Source organism: Stegodyphus dumicola, chromosome 4, assembly GCF_044657685.1.
Source record: "Stegodyphus dumicola isolate Sdum_Otavi_A_Nest chromosome 4, ASM4465768v1".
NCBI lineage: Eukaryota > Metazoa > Arthropoda > Arachnida > Araneae > Eresidae > Stegodyphus > Stegodyphus dumicola.
In genome coordinates, this window is record NC_140771.1 from 72,754,042 (window position 1) to 72,765,261 (window position 11,220).

The 11,220-nt window shown below is 31.0% G+C and overlaps 1 protein-coding gene across 2 annotated transcripts in view; it reads right to left on the reverse strand.

Moving 5' to 3' along the window:
- LOC118191468 (neprilysin-2-like) overlaps nucleotides 1-10,418 on the reverse strand; it is a 126,887-nt gene extending 116,469 nt beyond the window's left edge. Inside the window, exons 1-2 of one of the 2 annotated variants that reach the window (XM_085815076.1) lie at nucleotides 10,361-10,418; nucleotides 9,596-9,694 (exon numbers count right to left, since the gene is read on the reverse strand). The gene's annotated coding sequence lies outside the window, so the exon portion shown is untranslated. Of the gene's footprint in view, nucleotides 1-9,595; nucleotides 9,695-10,046; nucleotides 10,222-10,360 lie in introns of those variants that run through there. The other variant, XM_085815075.1, reaches the window with a different exon arrangement.
- Between the last annotated feature and the right edge of the window lie 802 nt (nucleotides 10,419-11,220).

The window sequence follows — 11,220 nt, forward strand, 5'->3', positions numbered from 1 at the left end:
CTCTCTCCCCCCAAAAATTAAACTTATTAATACTGTTTTTATTTAATATTAGTACCTTTTAAATTTCTTTTATGTTAATAGTGTTAAATTTACACTTAATTATATTTTTATTGTTGTTTTGTTTCGTTTCGTTCATGAAAAATAATAAATACATAATGTTGTTGTTTTGTTTTATTGTTTTCATGAAAAAATAATAAATACTGTTAAAGGCTACTCTATAAATAGCTTACATATTCGTTCAGTAGTCTGAAGAATAACAGTGTTCTTTTGGATCAACAAAATCAGAGGGTACATAACGACGGCACGTGGTAAATAAGAGATTAAGGACCATTGATATAATATATGTTTCACAGAGACTTCCACTGTTCATTCCTTCATTTAATGCAGAGATTTGAAAAAAACATTTCTCATAAATGGAGTAGAAACATTTTCCTCATGATATCCGATGCTCGAATTCAACTCATTTCATACCTAGGTTGAAAGGTTTGAAAACTTCACACTGATGGGATGTTTAAGCTAAAGTTTCTCATTATGATTTAACTACATAACCATTCTCTGTATAAGGTATTTCTTCCACTTTCCTAGCGTGCCTTCGTGGTGTAACGGTAGCACGCTGGGCCGGTATTCCAGGGGTCCGTGGTTCGATTCCTGGTGAAGGCGGTTGCATATTTTTCCTCTTTTCTGCTTCCAATTAACCTAATGACTCTACAAGTGGCGCCCGAACTAAAAGGGTTGTGGATAATGATTCTCCGCACCCAGGATTTGACGATTAGGTCCCTTAAAACCCTAGTCGCCCTTTAAAAAGGAGAGTATATAAGGTATTTTTCCTACTTCCCTAGCGTGCCTTCGTAGTGTAATAGTAGCACGCTGGGCTGGTATTCCAGAGGTCCGTGGTTCGATTTCCGGCGAAGGCGGTTGCTAATTTTTCATCTCTCTGGCTTCCAAAAAATCCTAATTACTCTACATCTGTATCAAAACACTTTGATACATTCCGTGTTAATTACTCATTGGTACAACATATTGTTCATGGACGACAGTTCTTGAAATGGGGGGGGGGAACCGCATACGTTTTGTTGAAATATGCAAAAGTTCAGACATTGTTTTCATAGACACTCGACGATAGTCTACGGTTATATCTAATACAGCGTTCATGTTTTTCTGCGTTCTCTTGGTTCACTGAAAATGCTTTCGGTCCCACTTTTAGAGTTTTTGATCCCCCGTGTCACAGTTGCAAATGATGCAGATTTATCTCTTTACATCTACAACATACCCAGATGAAATTATCTTGAGTCCTTTTTAACAGTACTGAATCACGACTTTGTCAGACACTCTCTTCTCTAATATTTGATTCGTATTCCACATGACAACATGTACAGAAGAAAACATGTTCATTCAAAATTATTTTGCGCAATGCTTTACAAATGTCTAACCAAATACCCTAAAAACGTCATAACTACCTAATACCATTTATTCCCTGTAAGGCTAAAAGCGCTTCACCTTTCCTATGTACGTATAAAATTTCAAGTGTTTAAGTTCATTAAATTTTCGCCAAGGCGTATGAATAGCCAGAGCTATATATATGTCAACATGCATTCACCCACAGTATACACAACCTGGGAGAATGAAAGTAGCACTTAGTATTTTAAAGTAGGCTTTCGAATATGTTTTTAATAATATTTTGAATTTTCAGAGCCTCGCAATTGTAACATATGAAGCCTGAGTAAAAACAGTTAAATATTTCCAGAAAATTAAGTATCATTTGCTACAATCATTAATAAAGTAGTTAGAACCTATAAACAGATTTCTTAGACTTTATTTTAAAATATAAATTCTAATCTGGCGAAATATTTTGAGAAAAGAAGAGAGATTTTATAAAAAGGAATCGAATTTGATAAAATACTAGTTTTTATCAGTTTTATCAAATTCGATTTATCTTTAGAAATTAATTTTTAGCTGTAACTTTTGATAAACACTTTACTCTTAAGTTATTTAGTAAATTAATGTCTTGTCTCTATTTTGTAGTAACACTTAAATTAATAATGTAGACTGTTTTTATTTCCGAATGCTTAAAATCATTTATAACAAAGTAACATACATGCAGAGTAAGTTTTATGTAACTGATAATGGTTATTTGCGTTGCAGCTGATGCAGTCTTGTCGAACATAGATAAAACAGTGGCACCTTGTGAAGACTTCTACCAGTTTGCCTGTGGTGGTTGGTTAAAGAAAAATAACATTTCTGAGGACCAAATGTATGTTTCCGTTCCTTCCAAAGCCGTAGATGATCGAGATAGAAAACTGAAAGGTAAATTTGTAAAAGCTTTTGAAGAACCATTTGATTGTAAATGTCGTCGAAAATCTTCAAAAAATCAGGCTGATGACGATAGTAAATTTTGAAAGGTGTTCCTGTAGATGTAGAGATATAGGGAATTTTATTTTTCGGAATGTAAAATGGACATTGCTTTGATGTAACTTTACAACTGGTAGGTAAGAAAATTAATTCGAATTCGTGTACATTGCAATCATATGTTGGAGATGACTTGTCTTGTGAACATATTTTCTGCAAGAAATTTTTCTTTCGATATTCTTGTGTTTCATAACATGGCAAAAGATGAGTCAAAATATATGTTGCTCTGTGGCACTTGCCATTTTCCTAGAATACAGGTAGTAAGTAGCCCGAAAATATTCTGTAAAATGAATCTTAAATGCTGCGAGAGATTTTGTGTAAGATCATGTTGACAGATGAACCAGTATATTTTTAATTTATATTGTTTTCTCATATTCCTTCGATTTTTTTTTCACTATACGTAATTAGCATCGTTTTTACAAACTCAAACTAAGGCGCACTTTCCTGCATTAAAATGTTCAATTCACCGAGATTTAAATTCAATAATAAAAACATGAAGATGCTTTTAAGTCTCTTAAGTGATAGGATTCGGTTTATTACCAAATTGTTTTGTTTCTTATTAGTAGGAAAGTAATACCGCGTATGGTAAAATTACTCGCGTATTTTCGCCTCTCTTTCCATTAATTTTACCATTTGAAAGCCAGGAGAAAAATACCCGGTATATACTATTTCTAAAGAATTGGCTTAAACGACAAACATTATAAGGTATGCATAAAGACATTAATATTATTATTATATTGTGTGTTTCTAGTAACTGATTGTTATGAGATTAAAATGTTTAAAAAGAATTTTTCATCCACCATGTTTTACTAAAATCTTCTGGAATTATTTGAATATCTTTTATCATATTTTTATTATCATATTTTATATTAATACTTTATTAATATTTGGCGTTATGGGCACTAATGCCGAAAATTACCTTTACAGGCATGAAATCACGGATTTCACAGAAAATGTGAACTATAATTTTCTGAATTTGTGTGGAGTGATACATAACAATAAAACACATAAATGCAAAGGAAACTAAAGTTTTAAGTTAGTTAAAAGTTGATGTTAAAAAAGAAATTTATTATATAAAAATATAGCGTTGAACAATAAAAATAATAACAACATATTACAACGAAAGAAAAAAATGGAAAAGTAATAATTCAGAAAAAAGTAAGCCTCTTTAATTTAATATGGAATGTGATCTTCCCTTACTTGAAAACACATATCATGTTATGCTGACAATATAGTTATTAACCACAGTTTGGGAATAAATTTCTCCTCCACCAATGCGGTCTTCAGGGCCTTTGGATTTCTAGGAGGACGATGTCTCTGTGCAACTGCTTTTCCAAGGTAGTCCCATAAATTCTGTATCGGGTTTAAGATCAGGAGATTTTGATGACCCTTGTACTCGCTTAAAATTTTAAGTTTCAAACAATTCGTCAATGAGGTTTCTTCGATATGGACGAGCAATATCATCCATAAGTAAAAATCATACCTAAATGAAAACTGTATCTTCTTAAGGTTCTAAGACCTCATCTCAATATTTTTGGCCAGTCACAAATCCGCTGTTGAAAACGCGTAGTGCGTGTAAACGTGTAACAAAACTGAAAACTTCCCTTTCAATCACACCTCATCATTACCGAAATGCTCACTTTCCATAATATTTTCGAAGGAAGATTTCGCATTTCTGACTCTAAATGTCGATTCATGAGAAAAGAAAACCCATGGAACCGCTTGTGTTCGCTTTACTTCTGATGCTTTTGCACCAATAAGTGATCCCTCTTTTGTTGTGAAAATGGTAAAACACATACCCTAGGCCAATGGTGCCCAACCTGTAACTTAACGAGAGCCAGTTTAGAATTTAAAAAGTTTTCGCTGGCTACAGTTATATATTGCACTTTTAATATTCCAATTATAAATAAATATAATACCCAAGATTATAAAAACGTGATGTATCACATGTAAAAGCAAAAGATAATCATGTAATTCTTACATTACTATATATTAAAAATTGAAATGCAAATTAAATACAGGAAAAGCATGTATTAATGTGAAACCTAATATTGCACTTGTTCTGCGACTTTATTGCACTCTGGTACATACTGTAACAGCTTTAAATTTTGTTGCTAAAATCTTGTGCAATTGGAATAAATGAAGATTAATGTATATGTTAACGGCAATGTTTGAAACCCATGCTCAGAACCACATGCGGTTCTCCCATGAAGAAAGCAATTATTTTATTTATCAAAAGTCAGAATACGTTTTCTTTTCTTGTTTGCATGCTGCCTTTTTTTCGCAGTGTATCTTTCATCTTGTGAAATTAAAGTGTTAAATAAAGTCACTGTTGTGTTCCATTAATGGAGATTGCTTCAACTGCAAAACAAGTATCACAATACGATGTTATGGCTAAATTCGTGCAGGCGTTCGGATGTTCGTTTATTATCCCGGATCTGAACTTTGAGTTTAACAAACTCATTATTGAAAGACCACAATCGCAATAGAAAGATTATCCAAAGCAAGAGAAACATTGAAAATTTTCTTTTGAGACTAATTTTTTTTTATCATCTATGACAATCAAACAATTTGTTTGTGATATTCTTGATTTTAGTTGTAGATCAAACTGAAAATCAATTATTTCCATTTCTAGATAAGTAGAATTTTTTATTTAGCATATTTGCAATCTTTTGCGATATTTCAGAGATAGGAAAAAGCTCAGAATACGCTGCATAAAACTAAGTTCAGAAGGCGGAGCTTTGTGACTTCTATAAATGGGTGGGACTAAGCTTGTGACGTCACAATGTAATCTCCATGGACCTTATAAGAAATAGACTAACCCAAACGGGTTTTCTCCCTCGTCTGAGGCGTTGCCGGCTGTCAACTTGATCACATCCGGAGGAGTAGGGACGACTTGCTGAAATTTAACATTGGTTGTCTATTGCAGCGTGTATAATTGTTAAGAAAAAGCTGGTTGTAGCGCCTCATTTCACAAATTAGATTTTCTACATAGTTTTATTTTTGAAATTGAGATTGTTTCTAAAAATTTAGCATATTTATCAAGCATAATAAACGTTCCAAATAATTATAAAGCTATTGCATGCTTTCAGGACTGGATATTTTTTTTAGCTTTTACTATGCTGTATGGAAATTTGTAACTACTTCTTTTAGAAAATAATATTTTAAATCTGAACTAATAGAAAATTTCAAACAAACAATTTTCTCTTGCAATTTTTATGCTTTTTATTGCTGTAAATAAGTAAAAAATACTAAAATATTAAAAAACGAAATTTTGAAAGTTGTGTTTAAAATTCTAAATGGTGCTGCTTTTTTAAAATTATAGATGAGTATTATAACACAATTTCTATAAAGGAATTTTATTTCAATTATATTTCAGAATATACCACAGTGATAAACACTTTTGACTCCTTAAAAATGTTTATACATTTAATTCTAATATTAAAATTGTATTTAACCGTAATAATTAATTTTGCTTGTATTTTATAGTGATTATTTTCTTTAAATTTATTTTTAATTCTGCATAAGATTTTTTTTTTATTTATTTACTGTTAATTTAATTTGTTAGCCGAAAGGGGCGGTAGCCTAGAAAGGCTGCTAGTTTCGAATTCGAAGCGGCATTTTGCGCTGTTTTACTATAAATGTCCGTTTTGCGCCGTCTCCTTGCAAATTGTTGTTACCAAATATTATCGCCCTGTATTATATGTAAAGAAATTAAATAATGAAGAATCTGCATGAATACATGTATGTTTCTCGCACTGTGACAAAAACGACAGTATCTAGAGCCATCAAATTTTGAATAATGTAATCCTCCACCCGAACATGGGCATCTGGACGGCCGAATTTCGAATTTGTTTTAATCTACTTCATATTTTGTAAAACTTTTAAAGAATTTTTGATTAACAAACTCAACGAGTTCTGAGCGAGCACTGTACGGAAAATAACAGTTTTATCTCCAGTGCGGAAATTCCAAAGATATGCTGTTTTCAAATGTATGTGGTTTACGGGCGAAGAACATAATATTCAATAAATATAGGTAACACACAAAACTTTAGAAAAAGAGTGCTTCTAGATTTTATCTTTTTTTTTTCCTTCATTACGCTCAGAAAATTTTATGCTCCGAATTTTATGAATTAATAAAATAACTAATCCACTTTAATGTTAATAATTTAATGATTATATAATCAAATAAATATGATCGTTTCGTAATGTTATTATAGTTTGGAAAATCACTGGCTGAAAATGTTCATTAAATTAAAAAAATTATCAGATATTGTTTAATTTTACCTTATTTATTTCAAAGCATTGCGTACTATCAATCTTATTTAATTTTACTTTATTTTTAAGCAAGGTAAGGTTCATGGTATTCTCCATGGACCTTATAAGAGATAGACTAACCCAGTGGGCGGGGGCGCGCGTCACCGACATGTCGGCAAGAAAGAGAAGGGACGATCTGGTTTACTTTAACACTGAAACCTATGGCGTTTGTATCACATAACTCTTTTTAATTATTAAATGTGATACGTTGCATAGTGATGAGATTATGAAAGCCACAGTTTTTTCCAAATAGGATTTAATATATCTCATTAAAGCACTTTTTACTGCATTTCGTGCATTTTTTTCACGCATAATTCTTAGTAAAACGGTAAAAACTCTAAGCACAAAATTTATGAACTTAATTTTGCGTAAAAATAAAATTAAATTAAATAAGATTGATAGTACGTGATGCTTTGAAATAAATAAGGTAAAATTAAACAAGATCTGATAATTTTTTCTAATTTAATGACCATTTTCAAAACTATAATAACATTACAAAACAATGATTTTTTTGATTATATCATCATTAACTTATTAACATTAAAGTGGAATATTTATTTTAGTAATTTATAAAATTCGGAGCATAAAATGTTTTGAGTGTAATGAAGGAAAAAAAATAAATAAAACTCTAGAAGCACTCAGATGTTATATTACGCCCAAAGGGAACCTTTTTTTAATATTTTGTGTGTTACCTATATTTATTGAATATCATGTTCTTCGCCCGTAAACCACATACATTTGAAAACAGCATATCTTTAGAATTTCCGCACTGGAGATAAAAGTGTTATTTTCCGTACAGTGTTATCATTGCTCGCTCTGAACTCGTTGAGTTTGTTAATCAAAAATTCGTTAAAGTTTTACAAAATATGAAATTTAAAACAAATTCGAAATTCGGCAGTCCAGATGCCCCTGTTCGGGTGGAGGATAACATTATTCAAAATTTGATGGCTCAAGATACCGTCGTTTTTGTCACAGTGCGAGAAACATACATCATGCAGATTCTTCATTATTTAATTTCTTCAAATATAATACAGGGCGATAATATTTGGTAACAACAATTTGCAAGAAGACACGGACATTTATAGTGAAACAACGCAAAATGCCGCTTCGAGCTAATAAATTAAATTAACAGTAAATAAAAAAAATCTTATTCAGAACTAAAAATAAATTAAAAAATAATCACTATACAAGCAAAATTAATTACTACGGTTAAATAAATTTTAATATTAGAATTAAATGTATAAAAGTTAAGGATTCAGAAGTGTTTATCACTATGATGTATTATGAAATACAATTGAAATAAAATTCCTTTATAGAAATTGTGCTGTAATACGCATCTATAATTTTAAAAAAGCAGCACAAGCACAATTTAGAATTTTAAACAAAACTTTCAAAAATTCGTTTTTAAATATTTTAGTATTTTTTACTTATTTACACCAATAAAAAGCTTAAAAATTGCAAGAGAAAATTGCTTGTTTGAAATTTTTTATTAGTTCAGATATAAAATATTTGTTTCTAAAAGAAGCAGTTACAAATTTCCATACAACATAGGAAAAGCTAAAAAAAATATCCAGTCCTGAAAGCATGCAATAGCTTTATAATTATTTGGAACGTTAATTATGCTTGATAAATATGCTAAATTTTTAAAAATCAATCTCAATTTCAAAAAAAAAAAAAAAAAAAAAAAAAAAATTTGAATTTGTGAAATGAGGAGCTACAACCAGCTTTTTCTTGACAATTATACAGGCTGCAATAGGCAACCATTGTTAAATTTTTGCAAGTCGTCCCTACTCCTCCGGATGTGATCAAGGTGACAGCCGGGAACACCTCAGACGAGGGAGAAAACCCATGTGAGTTAGTCTATTTCTTATAAGGTCCATGGTATTCTCGCATTTACGCTACGCGTGCTTTATATTTTCTCTTAAAAATAACAATATTGGTTTATTATTGTAAATTAACATCAAGTTCCTTACTTTAAATTTACATTTCTAACAGTTTAGCTTGGCATTACTGAAAATAAGTATAATAAATTGTTTATATTTAAAATTACTATGATACAGTAAGCGAATTCTACCAGTTATTAAAACGGTAAACAACGTCGCGGTCTCTAATACTTGTATTTCATACAGCTTCAGTATTTTCAAAGATTTTAAGCTTAAGCATTTATACAAATAAAAAGAGAATTTTTTTCAAATTCTTTATATTGTGGAACATTCTAATTTCATCATTTTTACAAATTACCTTATTACTAAAAATTTTCAATATTTTCTAAAAATTTTAAACTTTACATTAATAAAAAAAACTATTTTATATTGCATATGAACATCATACACAGCTTCCATATCAGTTTCTTAAATTCCTAAATCACGTCATATTCTCTGTAGGCATATTAGAATTCTACGAATTAATAAATAAAAATAATCTAACTTCTCACAAAATAAGAAAATAAGATTGTAAGATCTTTCTCTACTTGTCCACATACACTAACTTAGATCCTACAATGAACCTGGCGAATTCTCGCACAGGATTAAATATCAGCTCAGAAGAAGGGTGCAAAATAACCCTTTGTTGAATAAAACTGATTTAAAAGAAAGCAGGGACTTCGTGCGTTACAAAAACACCGTTTACTTGCGGCGGTAGCTAAACGTAGACTATAATATAAATCAAATCTGAAAAATAAACGAGTGCAAGAACGCACTTCAAAATTACTCCTTAGAGATGGACTCACAGAAATCTAACCGGCGTGATACTAAACTGATAAGGCCAAGAGGCTCACTAGCGTGACCGCGAAATAACAACGAAACGTGCACTAGGCTAGCGAAACACGCTCTGAATAAACTGAAATAATCACACGTTTTAGCACTTCACTTACCTTTAAATTTACATCCTGGCGAGAGAATGTGAGGGGAAGTTTGAGAAGTTGAGAACAGGAAAACTTAAAATAAATTTGTTATGCAAATTAAGAAAAAACCTACAAGATAAGAAAACAAATATTACAAGTTTGTAACACTAAGCAATGCTTCACATACACGCACATATTATCAATGAACTCATATTATCAAGTGCAATTACAATAGCAAACACTATATTAAAATAATGAGGTAAAAATTATTTATGGACTTAACATTTACAGTTTTGCTACTGTTTAGTAGATCGTCGGACTATCGATATTTATCGTAAGCATTATCAACATAGCAAAACCAAACAATTAAAAATATGATTTAAATAAAAAAAGATGTCTAAAATATAATTAACAATTAAAACAACAATACAAATTTAAAATACACAAACGATATATTAAACATTGCACATAAATACATTACATTACTATCTCTGCATCACACACAACCTCGCTTTGCTCATGGGCACAGCGACCTGTGTTATTATTAAATTCAACTTTGTAGATGACGCTGCTATTGCGAACGCAGACTGATTAAGTCAATCACGTGACTGTGAATTTGATAAATAAGCGGAATCGAAACTGATCAGCCAGAGCATTTCATAAGTGAAATAAATGATTATTTTGGTCTTAATAGAAACAGTATATTTATTTTTACAATTTCCATTCTTATTTGCAACATGTTACTTATTTTTTTCACATAAAAATATAACAAACTTTTAGGAAATTAAAGCTTACGCAACGCTCATCAAGGAATACTCCAAGTAACGGCGTTTTCAGCTCGACTCGTTGTTGCCACACGGCGAATCTTAATAATTATTCAAAACATTACATCATGTTGCCACTTAAGAAATCTTAATAATTATATAGAAACATTAAATTATATTCCAGTACATTACTCCCCCTCCAGTAACTACTGTGTTACGATTTAAGAGATTCTGGTAGTAGAGTAATGTAGCGTAAGCTAACACTAGAATTAAAAATACTAAATACAATAACAATTAAACATATTTCAATATTAGAGGTTAGGAAAAATATTCAACATTGTTACTAAAATGTAAAGGACGTTTTATTAGTCGTCCAGCTCCTGAGACTTGAGGTCGTTCATTATTGGTCTCAGATTTTAACAGAGTTTGAGTCTTGGGCTGGGTATCAGAAGTTTTTGTTTCCAGCCTTTGCTCACCTGATGTTAAACAATAGGCTGGCTTCAGCCTGTCAATCGAAATGTTTACTTACTTAAATTTGATTTGTAACAAGAAGTATTTTTCCATTCTTTTAAGTACTTTGAAGGGTCCTTCATAAATAGGTTCTAATGGTTTCTTGACTCTATCAGTTCTTAGGACAACATGAGTACATACATTCAGATCTTTATGGACAAAAACTTAAGGAATCATTTTTCGCTGTACCGTAGAGGGCTTGGACAATTCCATTTGTTTTTGCAATTTATGCAAAAATGTTTGAGGTGTTGTAGAAACTGTCGGTTGATCAAAAAATTCGCCAGAAAGTTTGATTGTTTTCCCGTAAACCATTTGTGCAATGGAATTGTGCAATGGATTTTTCTTTTAAGTCTGCCCTAAGAACCTAGAATAATTGTTGGA